Raw genomic sequence first — 17472 nt, forward strand, 5'->3', positions numbered from 1 at the left:
TCTTCAGGTTCTGTCACTGCCCTTAAACGTACGTAGAATCTTTTTTAATTGGAATCGTTCCGTTTTGATATCTCCATAAGGCCGTAAAACATTTACTAGATGGAAAATGTTTGGCATAGACTCATGAGTGTACACTTGAGAGATACAAGAGTGATGAGGTCATTCATTCTTTTGGGAGATCCTTAATCCTGGAAAGAAGGAAAGACATCAATCCAGACCGGCAGCACCCAAAAAGGAGTCTTAGCTTTAGGTAGTCTTTCCACGCTTGGCTTTGCTAGGCCTCCTTCCTGGTCGTACCGTTCGTAAATTCCTTCCATTCTCCGCCAATTTATTTTATTTTTTTTTTATTCTGCTTCCATTGTCTTGCCGAACTGCTTGTCCTGTTGAAGCTTTTACGGGGGCTTTTGCTCATGGTGATTGAGAATGCTGTCTCATTAAAATATGAAATATATCTTTTGTGTCTATTCACCGTAAAATATGCTTTTCCTAAATATCACTCTCCGTTATTAATTATAAGTAAATTTAACTTTTTATGTTCATTCAATTAATGATGTACGTGGTCCATATTATTAACTACATACATCATTAATTGAATAAACTTAAAAAGTAAAATTTGTTTATAATTAGAAACTGAGGGAGTATGTATTGGTGATGATATGAAGAGAACAAAGATAAAATGAGGGGTCGAAAGAAATGTAAGAAAATATGAGGTGTTTATGAGGTTATTCCTAGTTTAGTTTATTTTTCAACCTCTCCTGATTTATTATATATTATTATATATAGGGTTAAATAGGTTTTTAGTCCCTATAATATACCAAATTTTTGTTTTATTTAGTCCCTCTAAAATTTTCTTTCAAATTTTAGTCCTAATAAAATTTTGAATCACCACTTTTGGTCCCTATTATTAAATCAACTCATTTGTAGTATTTATGAAATTGTGTAGAATATTGTTAAAAAAATTCCAAAAAAAATAGAATTTTTTTAACAAAGCATGAATTAAATATAAATTTTTCACTGCCAAAAAGATAAAAATTCATATTTAATTCATGTTTGTTAAATAATTCTAAATTTTTCGAAAGAGATTTTTATAATATTATAAATATTTCTGCAAAATTTTATTCAATAATCTGGATTTTACATATTTGTTTAAAAGAAGGGACCAAAAGAGAAGATGGAAAACTTTTGGAAGACTAAAAATCGAAGAAAATTTATAGAGGGATTAAAACAAAAAGTTGGTATATCTATAGGGACCAAAAACATTTATTTTGACAAGAACATATTTTTTTTTTGGTAGTGGCCAGGGTTTGAACCCCGGACCTTACATATTTATTTTGACAAGAACTTTGGTAGTGGCCAGGGTTTGAACCCCGGACCTTACATATTTATTTTGACAAGAACATATTATTTTGACAAGAACATATTATTTTTTTTGGTAGTGGCCAGGGTTTGAACCCTGGACCTTGCATATTTTTATGCATTGTCCAACCAACTGAGCTAAGCTCACGAGGACTGACAAGAACATATTTAATCTTACTATATACAAAGAAATTTATTAAATAATATTTATTTTCTCTTGCAAGCGCAACCATGATTTTTTTTCTTATAATATTCCAAAATTAAGAATTATATAAATGTTATGCGTTATTTTGCTATTATAATTTATAGGGCAAGTATTTAAAGTTTCATTTTGAGAGTTTTATTCTTTTTTTGGTTACAAAATTATTCTTAATGAATACAATATTATTTAACAAACTTTTATCTTAGTTTAAATAATATATTTCTTTATACTCTTTTATATGTAGATTCTAAAGTCGTATTTATGATCTTTTGATTTCAAATATTATTAATCATGTCTTTCTCTTATTTGAATATGACGAATGTTGAGTAAATCAAATATCTTGTTTATACATAATATTATTTTATCATAATCTTTAAGCATAAACATTCTTAATTTGTTTAAGGACAATACTTAGGTGTATTTTGTGTGGTTTTTCACATGAAATTCACTTTTTCTGCTTATAACAAATTTTGAGAAAATCGTTTATATAGAAATCATTGGTTGAGTTTTGACTAAGTGGATATAAAAATTCACTTTCAGTGTATATAACCCAATTCTTTTCTCATATGTTTGCGACTATAATTGTAGCATTTGTTAAAATTTGTATACAATCTCATATTTTATTTTATAATACTAGAAACTTAATCTCACTAATATGATGATAAATATGTATCGTATAGTCATCATACTCGTTTATGTGAAAGTTATTTTGTTTATAAAATTTAGAGAATTTTGTGATAAGTAGATTTTGTGTTATAAATTATTAAGTGAAAATTCACATTCTTCTTAGTCTAAATACAAAATATGTGGCTAAATACGAAACTCAAATCTTGATAGCACATGCCATTTAAAATTGTATCATTGTCATATACTCTCATGTATACCGTAAAATATGGCATAATAAGAGACTTTAATTTGAACATGTATATGTCTGTGTGGACGCTCGCGCTTTTAATCTCAGGGAGTATCATAAATTCAATGCTTAGTCAATTTTATTAAGTGTACAATAATATTTTAACATGCTATAAATCACAAATGTTTGTCTTTTTTTTAAGAAGTTATATTAGCACACCTAGATTGACACCGTGGAGAATTGAACTTGAGTTATTGATGAGGAGCACACTTTGAGGTCTCAAGTCAACACCACCAAATCATCTCAAGTGGGTCAACAAATGTTTGGTCATTATTAACATTCTTGTGGTCGCATTAATCTATATCATTATTTTATATTTAAATCAAGTGTATGTGTTAATCCAAGATCTTTGAATTTCCAATTTCTTTATGGATTTTCTTAGTCACATTTTTTCTGCTAAAGTTGGATTAATAGAATGTCAAACGTTGTAGAACATTTATTGATTTTGACTAAATCTAATTACTCTTTTAATGGACTATTCTTTTAAGTAAATACTTTTCTTATACTTATGTGGCTATATGACTTTTATAAAATTGAAAACCTATTGCGAAACCGCTAACCAAAAACTTATATATATATATATATATATATATATATATATATATATATATATATATATATATAGCCTTGTAACTCATAAAGATTTATTAAGTGTTTGATATTTTGGGTTAGTGTGACTTTGTTATAGCATTTCAGATGTTTAGACTAGTCTAAGATTACATATTCTTAATTATATAACGCTAATTCATATTCATTATTTCTATGTGAAATATACATGTTTAACATGTATGATTTGGTTTTTCCAATCAGATTAATTTTCTACATTGTTAATGTTTTTTATTCTAATAATGTTATAATAGAAAATACTTTTATTTTAAAGTTTGTGATTATATTTTGTCATTCATGTTTCTTATATTTTTATAATTGATTAAGGTTTTCTAAGTGGAAGAATTGTTAGATTTTATTTGATGGACTAACTGTAATCAATAATTAAAATAATAAATCATTATATCAACTAGTAAATTCTAGGGGTGGAGGGTGAGTATTGTTTGTATTAATCTTTTTTTTGGCCTGGTTAGGGTAATCTTGATCCTAAATATATATTATTTTGCCATTAAAATTTATTAAATTCTTTTTATTGGCAATATTTTAATTAAATTCTAATTATAATAATGCACGAACTTTTAAATAAATGGATATTTTTAATTGGGTAGTAATTTAGAACAACTTGTGACGAGTTTAATTGTTCTCTAGCAACGTTGTTAAGAGATCTTTGCCTCAACTGATGATATATATATATTATTACGTTAGAATACACTAACAAACGTAAATTGCTCGTGAGTAGGAGGTAGAAGACTCACACACTAAGATTTTTCTCAAGATCGGTTAATCGTCCCACATGATCTTTTAATCATACAAGGTACACAATTTACTGCATCAATATTATTTTCTAATAATATACTATATATCATATCTAAGTAAGATATTGGATATTTGGTCAAAAAAGTAAGATATTGGATATGTTAAAGATTCCAACCGTTTAAATATCACGACTGTACTTGTAAAAAAAAAAAAATCATTATTGTTATTAGATTCGGATATATTTTTGGAGTTTGATTTTGGATGGAATGGTTTGAATGGAAAAGATCATATAATTTTTCATTAACATTTATTCATTTTTTAACTATTTTTTATTATCAAATATAGAATTAGGGCAAATTAAACTCAGCTCCCCTAGAATTTTCGAGTATAGCATTAACAGCCCTTGTTTTTTTAACTAATCACTAAACTTGCTTATACTACACAACAATTACGTTCCAAACTTTACATTGGAGCACTTACTTCTTGTTTTGGTTATTTTCTGGGTTTCAGAAAATAAAGCGGCTTAAATCATATAAATTCGAATATTTTGCACCAAAGATCCTTTGCAAACTTCCTTTCTGAATTCATAGAAATTGTTTTTTAGAATGTACATTACTCATGTGCTTTTTTTTTCCTTCACTTTTCATATTGGCATTGAGCTTTCTGTCTTGGAATCTGAGGCAGATGAAAAATAACATGCAACATTTTTGCTTTGTAAAATAGGTTTAATTCTAACTATCATCAAAGTATTGTAAAGGCTTAAGCAAACGGTATGCAATTCAAGTATTATAGAACAAAAGGTTGCTTTGGTGTGAAATTTGGAACTTATTGTTGTGAAACCTGAAAATAACTAAAATAAGAAATATCTTGTCTTGTTACGTGATTAATTGTTGTGTAGTCTTTTGGACTGAGATTGCTGAATTATCTTGTCTTTTAATTCGACCGCAAAAAGCTATAAATCAAGTTGTGAGATTCACACACCAAACAGTGTGACTGCGAGGGCTAGTTCAAGTGAGGGAATATTAACATAGAATTAACGGTGTTAAGTACAAGGAGGTGTTTGTCACTTTCATAATAGGAAAATAAGGAAAATTAGTGATTAGTTAAAAACTAGAAGGGGTGTTAGTGCTATATTAAAAAATCTTAAGGGAGGTGAATGTAATTTGCCCTCGAATTAATCGTTAAAGCTCAACTCGCAAGTCTCTAATCTCAAATTAAGGGGAAAATGTTATGTAACGTAAATCGTCTCAATGGCCAAGATTAGTTTTTTTTATTGACAAATAACTGAGATCAATTTTTTTTCACTCAATCATCAAAATCATTTTAAAGGTGTAAACATGTATTTATCACATAGTTTTTTTTATTGACAAATAACTGAGATCAATTTTTTTTCACTCAATCATCAAAATCATTTTAAAGGTGTAAACATGTATTTATCACATAGTTTTTTTTATTGACAAATAACTGAGATCAATTTTTTTTCACTCAATCATCAAAATCATTTTAAAGGTGTAAACATGTATTTATCACAAGAAGAAAAATTGAAGGGAAGATGATGAGTTGTTTTTTCTTTTTTAAATTTAGAGAACTATAAAATGTTTCTAAAAATTAACTTGGTATATGATCATATATCATGGTATTCTTACAATATTTTAAAAATCTCAAATATTCTTTCAAAAAAAAAAAATCTCAAATATACGTTAATATATACTACATAACCTCCAAACAGGGCCGGCCCATAGCCCGTCGAGGCTGGGCTACGAAAATAATGGATATATATCTATTAAAAGTAAATCATTTCAAAGGTCATGTGTTCAAGACCCACCAAAGTGTGTTTTTTATATTTTTTTAAATGACTTATTTATTTTTTTGGGGCCCAGATTTTTTTTCTCTTTCTGCATCCCTTATAAAATTAAAATTGGGCCCATGAATTTGTTAAGACGGCCCTGCCTCCAAAAGCTCTCTCCCAATTAGACTCATGGATTTCTAAATTTCAAGACCCACCAAAGTGTATTTTTTATATATTTTTTTTAAATGACTTATTTATTTTTTTTGGGGCCCAGATTTTTTTTTTCTTTCTGCATCCCTTATAAAATTAAAACTGGGCCCATGAATTTGTTAAGACGGCCCTGCCTCCAAAAGTCTCAAAAGCTCTCTCCCAATTAGACTCATGGATTTCTAAAGTGAGCACGTCTTTTTTTTTTTTTGTCTAGTAACCTAGCGGTTAGAGCTCACACAATCAAATGTGAAGAAGTGGGTGTTCGGGGTTCGAACCCGGCCCCTGCATAAATTATGTAATGTCTCTACCAACTGAGTTATACTCACGTGTCTTTACTCACTAAAATATAAAATCTTAAATATCAATCATCATTAATTACATAATAATTCATGGACAATACATACTATTGACCCTTAATCTTTTCACTACTTATTAATTATTCACGTTACATGGGCCAAATCAGTTGGGTTTGCATTTCACCACGATATGTTTGTGAATAAGTATTGATTTTTTGGTTATTATTAGTATATAATACAATGAAGATTATTTAAAAATAATTTAGGGATTGTTTAATGAAAGCTACCTGATCTTAAATTGATAGTTGAGATTGGTTAATACAAGCAAGTGCGGACAAGATTTATTTACTACTCTCTCTGTGCATAACAAACTGTCACGTTTGCACAAAAAAAAAAACCTACAATAATTTCCATTTTTCAATATTCAATGAGCATTAGTTACTAGTAGGTACTTTTTGAATTCATGATAATTTGACTCATTTTTTGGAAAAATTAATGAAGTTATAATCAATGAAGTTAATTAATTTGGGAAATTTGTTATTCTATTTTCTTTAGCATTTCTCTTTTTTAATGTTAAGGAAACTAAGAGTAGGCCTTTTACATTGAAAATAAAAACAAATTTTAAATGTTTAAAAAATGAATGCATAATTTTTAAGATAAAATTTAGACTTTAAACTCTTTCCCTTTCTTTAGTTAAAACCAACTTCCACTACCAAAAAAAAAAAAAGTCACTACCAAAAAAAGTTAAAACCAACTTCATAATTTTATGTAGGAATCAAGGAATGTTGTGGAGCCGCATCCGAAGCATTTAGGCGAAGATGAGCTAATAAAAAAGGAAAAGAAAAAGGGAATTCATTTGACCTATTGCTGTATAGAAAATACGATGTAAGTGAACTTACTTCTCTTAACAACAAGGGACCAAAAGATATAAGTGAATCTAGTTTTGGCACAAAAGATGATTTTTAGGGTTTATTTCTCTTTTTATTGTTGGGCAAAGTACCCATTGTAACTGATCCTATATACTGGGATGTAGTACCACTTATACTTGGTTCCTTGATTCAATATATGATACTCTTTTTTTGTGAAAAAAAAAAAAACCGATCAATTTTGAGAAGAAATCATTGATGAATATGTGGCAAGAATCAATTTGGAGGAACCCTACCTCATCCGGCTTCACCTCATACTCAAGTTGGTGAAGAGAGTCAGACTTGTCTTTGTGAGATTCGGTTGCTATAACCTAATTGGGTATTGCAATGTAAAAAGGTTTCACAAATTACAACCCAAATCTGTCAATTAAATATTCTCCAAGTTTTGGGGATAACCCTAATTAATAAAGGTAGCATTCCAAGACCCTAAAAAAAAAAAAATCGAAGAAACCAATCACCATACCATCTTTAGGAATTAGGGTTACAGATAGCATTCCAATAAACCCAAGTTGCAATTTCTCCTATGTTTTGGGTCCTCCTTAGACAAAACTCCTACATTATTTCTTGTGAACTTCAACACAGATTAAACACGACTATGATATAACTAGACTGTATAGGTAACTTTAACCAATTGAGTTTGGAATACATACACAAACCAGATAATCAATTCAAATAGTAGTATAATACTATAATACAATGCATAAAAATCGGCAAAATTATCTTGAAAACATTCTTGTGAACAGGTATATGTATCTATATTTTATATATAATTGCAGAAATTTGATTCGATGAAGAGAATCTATCTTTCATACCGGCTTCTTACTACACCTGCAATTGACCACTAAGTTTCAGAGGTTTTGGGATTTATCCTCAGGAATCTGGCTGATATATATACTTGCTGAAACTGGTTTGAAGAGCTCTGGCTGATATTCCTTGAAAATGAGAAATATGAAAGCAAAGACCCACATAACCAAAATGATCGCAGCAATTGTCCATGAAATCATTGAAAATACTAAAAATGGAACAACACATCCACACCCCAACATGAATATGATTGAGAGTGACGGTGAGCCTGGGAAAAAATCAGATCTGGGAAAAGGTTGTTGTAAGAAAGGTTGGAATACCCAAACTATGAAGAATAACATGGTGATGCTGACACTTGTAGAATATATGATATAGTGTTGTTTGAATATCAGCTCCCCAGCTACCACTCCAAGTGATGTCATGGTGACTAAACAGGGGATCATTTTAGAGAGGATTTCTGGTAAATCTTTCATAATTACTTTTTTGGTAGGATCTCTGATAGTTTCATTCCATGCATTGATCACAAAATAAGATTCAAATTGATCATGAAGAAGGAAAAAAAAAAGAGAAAAAAAGGGGGCCAGATTCACAAAACAAGAATCAATGGATACTAACCTTGAAGCCGTAATCTCGGAGATAGAATCCATGTGACTTATTTTAGATATGCCTTCTCTAACATGCATACTGTATATTTTCTTTTGAAAGGCATATATATATATATGCAAGAGAGTGAAAAAGTCCACGGCGGTTTCTTAATATTTTCATCATACTCAAACCAAATCTATGTTGAATTTTTTTAATATGTTAATTATTATTATTAATATAATATTCTTCTATGTCCACTTCCTTCCTTTGAAAACTTTGGGCCAATCCCTTTGAAAACTTCAGGCGCGGGTCCCGCAACTTTTAGCCAGTCTACCAAACTCATATCCAACAAACTGGGTAGTACGGAGAAATTTTTTTTCTGCCCCTATCACAACAAAAGAAAAAAATGTTATGTCTGCCCCTAATTGAAAATTAATGTTGCAAATACCCTTGTTTTTCCTTTAAGTTGGCGAGCATGACCTTTTTTCAACAATTCTCTGCAACTTGCAGGTTCTGTCTGAATTAAGTTGGCGAGCAAATTTTTTTTTTTAAGTTTTTTATTCATGTTCTTTGTTTGAATTGGCGAGCAAGTCATTTTTTATTTGTGTTCTACTTGTAAAATGGCGAGCATGCCATTCCTATTTATTTGTGTTCTACCAGGAAACATGCCATTTCTATATTATTTTTTTTGAAAGATTGCATTTCTATATTTTCAAAGGCGAACATGCCATTTTTTTCTTTTTTTTTTATTTCGGTCTAACTTTTGTTTTCTTTTTGTTTTACAATTTTTTTCATTAAAAAATCACTTTTCTTGAATTTAAAAAATAACCTAAAATAATTTTTTTTATTAAGCATTTACCAAAAATACATTAAAATGAAAAGTTGTTACAAACTTAAAACATCTATTACATTTATCTTATCTTAATTTTGTATCCATGAGTACTACATCCAACCAGTCATATTCGCAGGAATTGTCCAACTGTTAATCATCAGTAGTTAATTTTCTTCGTAATGTATTTTATTCCGAATTATCTTAATATAATTATTATTATTATTATCATTTCACTTGTGTATTTATTAATACTTTTTAATTTTTTTAATTAAAAATATTTATATACAACGTAGGATAAACGACGATCGCAACTCCATTAAAGAATAATAATACAACGTATTCATTAAATTAGATGAACCTTCTTTCAATTTTTTTTTTAAATTAGATGAACTTAAAATGGCATGCTCGGCAATTTAAATATGGAACGATGGCAGTCAAATAAAAATGGCTTTGCTCGCCATTTCAATCCAAGAACATCAAAAAAAAATTAAAAAAAGAATTGATCGCCATTCCATATGCAGAACTTACATAAAGTTCTGAAAAAGCCTGCAAGCTTGCCGAAGAAGTTGAAAAAATGCTGATGCTCGCCAAGTTAAAAGAAGAACAGGGGCATTTGTATCAATAATTTTGAACTAGGGGTGGACATATCAATTTTTTTGGTGATAGGGGCAAAAGAAAAAAAAATCGCACTTTGGTGCCATTAATGGCACCGTGCCATTAATGGCACCGTGCCATTAAATCTGGACCACACAAACACATTGTCATTGCATCTGAGCCACACAACACATCTATCTTGGTGTCATTAATGACCCAGATTTAATGGCACAGTGCCATTAATGGCACCAAAGTGCTACCCAAACAATATTATTTCCTTCCCCCAACCATGAACAAAGGTGAATGTTTTGATTTCGATGGGGAGATGAGAAAGACAAACAACACGATTCAGACCGGTAGTAGTAGTACTAATACAATTGGAATCACGGAAAATAAAAACTCCAATTCAGAGACACAACAATTATAACTAGGTCAAAAGAAGAAGAAAAAAAATATAGAGCTTAAGAGGAGCTTTGGTATTACATATACAAAAATTGAAATGTAGAAAATGGAAGTTTATTAAAATAAGATATAAGTAAAAAACTAAAAAGAAAAAGAAAAAATAGACATTTTCAAAATATATTTTTTTTTGAAAGAATTTTCAAAATATTTTTAAAATGTCGCTATTTATTCATATTTAGAGACGTTAAACATATTTAATCATTTTATTATAACATTATCAGATATGATTATGTTGCTCTTGCAAAAAAAAAAACACGACGTCAAACTATTTCATATTTGCGCAATTCGTGGTAGTTTCCTTCCACTCCAGTCCAAGTGTGGGTAGCACTTGGGTGACATTGTAGTTGGTGACATTGTGACATTGGCCAACCACAATGTCACAAGTGTCTTTCTTCTTTCTCTTTCACAATATTCTATTGTTTCTTTGTACAATTGTGACATTGTGGTTGATCAATGTCACCGATGTCACCAACCACAATGTCACCCAAGTGTTATCCGTCCAAGTGTGAAGCTTAGAATAGTGGAAAAAATGAGAATAATTTTTAGAAGGTTCACATGACCAAGATATGGCATTTGGTCCCATCCAACCAAACCTCGTAAACATGTAAGAGAGAGAAACTTTGACATCAGTTAGAATTAGAAATACTTAAATCAACGTTATTTGAACAACTCTTTTTTGAGACAACTTCTTGGACAACTAAAATTTACAAATAAATTTAGGTAGTGGCACGAAAACCAAAACATAGAGAGAAAAAGTAAAAAGAAAATGTAAATTTGAGAGAGAAAGTTGTCACAAAAATTGTCAAAAATTAGTTGTTCAAATATAATTTCTCTAAATCAATATCTTCAATATTGAGTTTAATTTTCAAGTGCTGTTCACAATTGCTATAATTGCTTACATTTGCTTGCATTTAATGCTGACTTGATAGTTTCTACTCTAAGACACTGTTCACCAAGACAACCCCTTGTGGTTTTTGTCCTGGTGCATTAATTGGATAAATTTTTCAGTTAAATTTATTGTTATATACTACTCCCTCCGTCCCGGAATAAGTGACCCATTTTCTAAAAAAAAGTGTCCCAAAATAACTGACCCATTTCAATTTTCAATACAACTTTCATCATTCCCAATACAATATAACACTAAATAATACTACTTTTATCATTCCCAATACAATATATTCCACTTTTCCCTTCATTTATACACTTTTCTTAATCTGTGTGAAAAATCAAAGTAGGTCAATTATATCGGGACAGAGGGAGTACTATGTTGAAAGTTTTCACAACTTTTTGCATATCATATCATTTGTCATAATTCAGGACTGCATTATTACATTTTCGAGGCAACTTTAAGCCTTCAGATCAATATAGCACTAAAATAATATGGAGCTTGGCCATTTTTTTAAAAATTTATTTTCGTACAAATGTATTATTATAATACAACAAATGTCTTAAAGGAGCACCCAAAACAATGAAAATTGAGTATTATATTATCCTCAAAAAATTTATAGGGGATGTCCCACAACAAAAATCCTATATGAACCTAAGAACACTACACCTGCAACTGCAGTTTACATCACAGTACTTACACTTACCAAAACCTATTGCCACATCTACCTATTTGTTCCAAAAAAAAATATTTCATAGCACAGATAATTTGTTCATTGTCTATAAATACCCATCATTTTTCCCCACGAAAATAAAATTGATCAGCAGCAACCCATTTTCTTCCCAAATTATCAGCTTTACTCCACTCCTTCACATTCCATTCTGCCAATTTCAAAAAATTCTGCAAAACACAAGTTCAACCCAGAAATAATCAGTCGTAATATTGACTATAAACTGAAATAAAAAATCACTTCTTTTACAAGTGAAATTTCTTTAACAGTCTCATTCAAATCCAGTCCACAAGAATAGGCAAGTATAGAACACGATGATGATGATGATGATGATGATTACTACCCCCAGGTCAATAACATCAACAAGTTGATATTGTACTTACCTTTTCAAAAGGAAATAAGGTAGAATTGAATGTACAGTGAACACACCTTTATTTCTGCTAAATGACTATGCCTGTGTTTGTTTCTGCGGTAGAAACAACACAAAACGTGGTTTTGTCTAACGCTCCAAATTGGAGCTTCAGCTTTTTTGCATTGGGAAGCGTGAAAACATGGTTTTTCAGCTAGAAAACGTGATCCCAAACACGCTATATATCATGAGGAGGAGTTGCAGGAACATTTAGATTTCGTCAAGAAGAACCCAACAACTATGGTTATTTCTTCAAGTACAGAACGTGAAAAAGAAGACCTTTCACAGCTAGGTAGAGAATGGTATGGAAATACATGTTTATTTAAAGAAAAGATAATGCTAATTCAAAACTCAGTTTAATTATACTGCAATTCATGTTCATAGTTGTCAAGATTGTTCGAATTAACTTTAATAGTATCCGCCAATTCAAACCAGCTTGCATGGTTGGAAGTTCAACTATAAGCAATGTTTGGGAAATTATAAACTCTAGAATCAAAATGTTTAGTTCAATTTGTAGAATGGTGAGGAATATGAACATGAGACAGAAGTGTTTAAAGAGAAACAACAAATTTGAAGGTATAGGAAAGATTGTCACTACTGCCAACCAACTACACTATTTAACCTCTTCATTATTTTATTTTCACATATGCAAAGGTATTCATAAAATTTCTGCTATACATCATTTTATGGTATTCATAAAATCATACACAAAGCTGGATTTTTTTCACTAAATCATACTATGCTTAAACTGAAATTCAAACTCAAGAAATTAAAGCTTATAGCTGGAGTTTTTTCTATAAATCACTAAATCATACAAAAGTTATACTTAAACTCAAGAAACTATAATGCAAAGATGGATTTTTTTTCACTAAATCATACTATTAAACTGAAATTCAAACTCAAGAAATTAAAGCTTATAGCTGGAGTTTTTTCTATAAATCACTAAATCATACAAAAGTTATACTTAAACTCAAGAAACTATAATGCAAAGATGGATTTTTTTCACTATATCATACAAAAGTTAAACTCAACATGTAAAGCTGGATTTTTTTCACTAAATCATGCAAAAGTTAAACTCAAACTCAAGATATTATCATGCAAAGTTGAATTTTGTTTTTCTTCAAATAATCACTAATAAAACTCAAGATATTATCATGCAAAGTTGAATTTTTTTTTAAATAATCACTAAATCACAATATCATAATTATATAATGCTAAAGGAAACATGGTAATATGGTACTGACCAGCAGGGAGATCCATGGTAAAGCAGGGTCCAACATCATCCTAAGTATTTAGACACATAACCGATTAAAATGTTGTAGATACACTAATTACTCCAAATTGCAACATAATGAAAAAACATAACTATAGCTAAAAACGACAATTGTTATTCACTTTTCAACGTCATCATTCATTATTTTCACATATTCAAAGGTATTCATCAAATTTCTGTTATACATCATTTTATGGTATTCATTAAATTTCTATCATCCGCTTCATTTTTGCAGTTGGATGCCCTCATTATGAAACCAAATGATAGATCTTTAAATTGAGAAGTTTAAGTTATAACATCTTAATGAAGAGGCAAGTGTACGATTTATTAGAAACAGAATATTATTTTATTGGAAGTTCTTACTGTATTCACCATTAAGATGCTCACAAGTCACATCTACACCTAGCTTTTAAAAATTTCTAAGTAGAATAGCAAACATATGGAGTAAAGCTATTTGTAAATTTTAGAGTAAATAATGATTACAGTGTCCAAATCTATGATTCAAGATGATTATTTGCGTATTTAAATTGTAGAAATGAGTGTTTTGACATCAATTAAAAACAATCCCTTTTGATGTTAAAACTTGATTTGAGCATAAGATTTTTAAAAAAAAAAAAAAAAAAAAAACAAGAGAATATTGTACAAGAGTTGAAGAATGTAAATTATGAGAGCTATATAAGAGTGGTTACCTTTTTACTTGAAGTGTCGTATAATGTCCACTTTTTTTATCCGTTCTTTGTCTGACACACCAATCGTGTCAAAAACAGAGTATCAAACTCTCCCTTTAAACCAATTCATAAATCCTGCCAATCAAGAAAGAAGTAAGTCACGTAAATCTAATGCAACATGCACTTCCATTAAGAAAACATAAGCTTAAAGATCAAACCAATTTAGTATTATGATCATATATATCTCACACAAATCACTTTTTCAATGGTGAGTTTAAGGCCTAAAATGGAAAAAGGTAGGAAAAAAAGTGTTAAGTGCTTTTTTATATAGGAGTAGCAATTTCAGAGAAGAGAAAACATTGAATAGTCATTAGCAAACTGATCAAATTAATCATCATCATTTGTTTAGGAAATGTAAAACTATTTGTTAATTTTAGAGTAAACAGAGAAATTTGTTTGTTTGTTTATTTTAAATTGGTACTAAACTCGGGATGTAACACTACAGTGTCCAATTCTATGATTGATGATTATTTGCGTATTTATATTGTAGAAATAAGTTTTGACATCAATTAAAAATAATCCTTTTTGATATTCAAATTGACCTGAGAATCATGAATTTATTTATTTTTTTTTTAAAAAAAAAACAGGGAATGTTTTACAAGAGTTGTAGAATGTGATTCATGAGAGCTATATAAGAGGGTTACCTCTTTCCTTGATGTGTCATATAATGTACACTTTTTTTATATGTTCTGTCTTTGGCACACCAATTGTGACAAAAACAGAGTATCGATCTCTCTCTTTATAGCCAATTCATACATCCTGCCAATCAAGAGTGAAGTAAGTCATGTAAGCCTAATGCAAGATGCACTTCCATGAAGAAAAAATAAGCTTAAAGATCAAAATATCTTAGTATTATGACTATATATTGTAATGATTTTTTTAATCAATTGTTACAATTCCACACTTTATCTTCTAAAATGCGACATTCAATCTCTCACATTTTAAAGGAACCAAATCAACTTCATTGTGTTGGTTTGTTGGTGTGCTTGTGAACATGGTCTAAACACAGCAAACCACAATAGTACACCAACTTCACACAAAAATTGCTCAAACAAAATCTTAGGCCTTAAGAGAAACAACAAAGTACATTAAGTTGTCCAACATATTTAGAAACTTGGATGAAATTTTGAAACAAAAAACAGTCCAATCTATCATCAAAAATGAAATTTCAGATTTGAATTCTAAATAGTCTAAATAAAACTTAGGTGCATTTCCTTAGGCGCTTTTCATACGTTTCCTAACTAAAAATACACTTTTTGTGGCAATAACAAATTTTGACAAAATTGTGTATTTGAAATAATTGTGAGTAGTTTAATTAAGAACCACACGAAAAGCACCGAAGTGAGTGCACCTATGTCTTAAACTTTGTAATGACCTTATTGTTAATTATAAAAGCAGAAACGTACAAGACCTAATATTCTCAGAAAAGATTAGACCTGGGAAGACCAGCCATCAGATGATATAACTAAAAATACTTTAGAAGCAATATAAGGCCACTAAGGTGGGCTTCAAAAGTTTCAAAGCTTAGTGAACATGATCAATCATCTTTTCTCATAAAAAATCTTATATATTAACTTGCAAATGAATGATATTCATATTTATTAGCATGCAAATTAAATCTAAACATCTAAATCTTCATACAAATCATATTAAATTTATTTGATTTACAAAACATTCACTGGTATGGGTATGGAATATTGGTTATTAATAAAGACATTGAATCCCCATTTTAGTATTATTTTTATCATTAATCTATGTGGACCTGTCCCACAGCAATAGGGACATTGAATCCCTATTTTAGTGCTATTAGCTTCCGCCCTTTTAGCAAAATGAAGCTGGAAATGATCGGTGTCAAATTATGCATTAAGATAAAGAATGTGTGGTTTCAAATTGTACATTAAGAAGTGAATGTTACACAATGCTAGCATCATAGCTGTTTTAGTATAAGAAAAAGTAAATGAAATATAATTATAGGTTTGATATTCAAAAGAAGACTGTCTGCAAAGAGTGATTTGTTGGAGAGCAATACTAATCCAAACTCAAAAATAAAAATTGAGCAAGCAATCAAGAGATAGGCGTCAATGATATAACATATTCTCACACAAACACTTACTAAAATAGAGAAGAAAAAAAAAAAACTTTAAGAAAAATTATCACAGAAACATGTTCCCACCAAAAAAGGATGATTGATTGAATACATTATATGCATGAAAGGAGTCATTTCTCAAACAACCACTGATTAAAAATATCAATTTTATGAAGAAAAAAAATAAATAGAATTCCAAATCTGACCCAATTGATCGATAGGTAAAATAAAATTATAAATTTGGAAGCTTAAACAATTTATGAGTACATCTAAGAATGATTTTAGGGAATCAAAGGAAAAGAGAGATTTTTGGATGAGAGAGTGAAATTGAGAAGGGATTATTGACCTGAGAAATGGAATGAGCAATGAAAGGGCGATGAAGAATAGATCTCTGATTTGACTCGGACGTACTGAAGTTGAAGGATAGAGTGTTTGATCGATCTCGGAGAAAATATGGTGGCGGCAGCTGTTGATGAGAGAGAGGGCAAAGCAAGCAAAACTTTCCTAGGGTTACAGATAATAAGAAATTACTCAGTGGCCCAATTTGCTTTTTGCCGGAAGAGTACGCCTATTACAGTGGTGTAAATAACAATATGTTCAGAATTGCATTTTGTTGGATCTTTTTCTAAACAATGGATTTCTCTTTATTTTTTCAAAAGAGGAAAGACAATGATTCATTTCAAAAATATCTTAATTTACATTAAATCTTAATTCACAACCCTTCTTATTTATATTAATCTTCAATTAGTTTGTAAATTGTTAAACCAGATTTTGTTTGCTCGTCTTTTTAAAATTTATCCTGAATATTTTTTTACACATATGAATTTTTCTTTTTTGTTAAAAGGTACACATATGAGTTTAGTGGTGGTCACAAATAGAGATTATGGAAGCGAAGGTTCTACAATAATTTATTGTATTCTTATTGAATTTAAAAAAAAAACAATTTCAATTTATATTTTTAGGAAAAGACACAAGTTCAAAATTAATTTTTATACATTCAATCTCCAAATACCTACAACTGAAATATAT

The 17472-nt window shown here is 29.7% G+C and overlaps 1 long non-coding RNA gene across 1 annotated transcript; it reads right to left on the minus strand.

Moving 5' to 3' along the window:
- Positions 1-11797: 11797 nt before the first annotated feature.
- On the minus strand, positions 11798-17036 carry LOC146896450 (uncharacterized). Its single transcript, XR_015022212.1, has 4 exons — positions 16790-17036; positions 15002-15116; positions 14319-14432; positions 11798-12117 (listed from the first exon to the last, which is right to left on the minus strand). It is a non-coding gene; the product is annotated as an uncharacterized LOC146896450 (long non-coding RNA).
- Between the last annotated feature and the right edge of the window lie 436 nt (positions 17037-17472).

The sequence above is a fragment of the Medicago sativa genome, chromosome 8, assembly GCF_051527215.1.
Source record: "Medicago sativa cultivar Bolivia chromosome 8, Bolivia_mono, whole genome shotgun sequence".
NCBI classification, from domain to species: domain Eukaryota; kingdom Viridiplantae; phylum Streptophyta; class Magnoliopsida; order Fabales; family Fabaceae; genus Medicago; species Medicago sativa.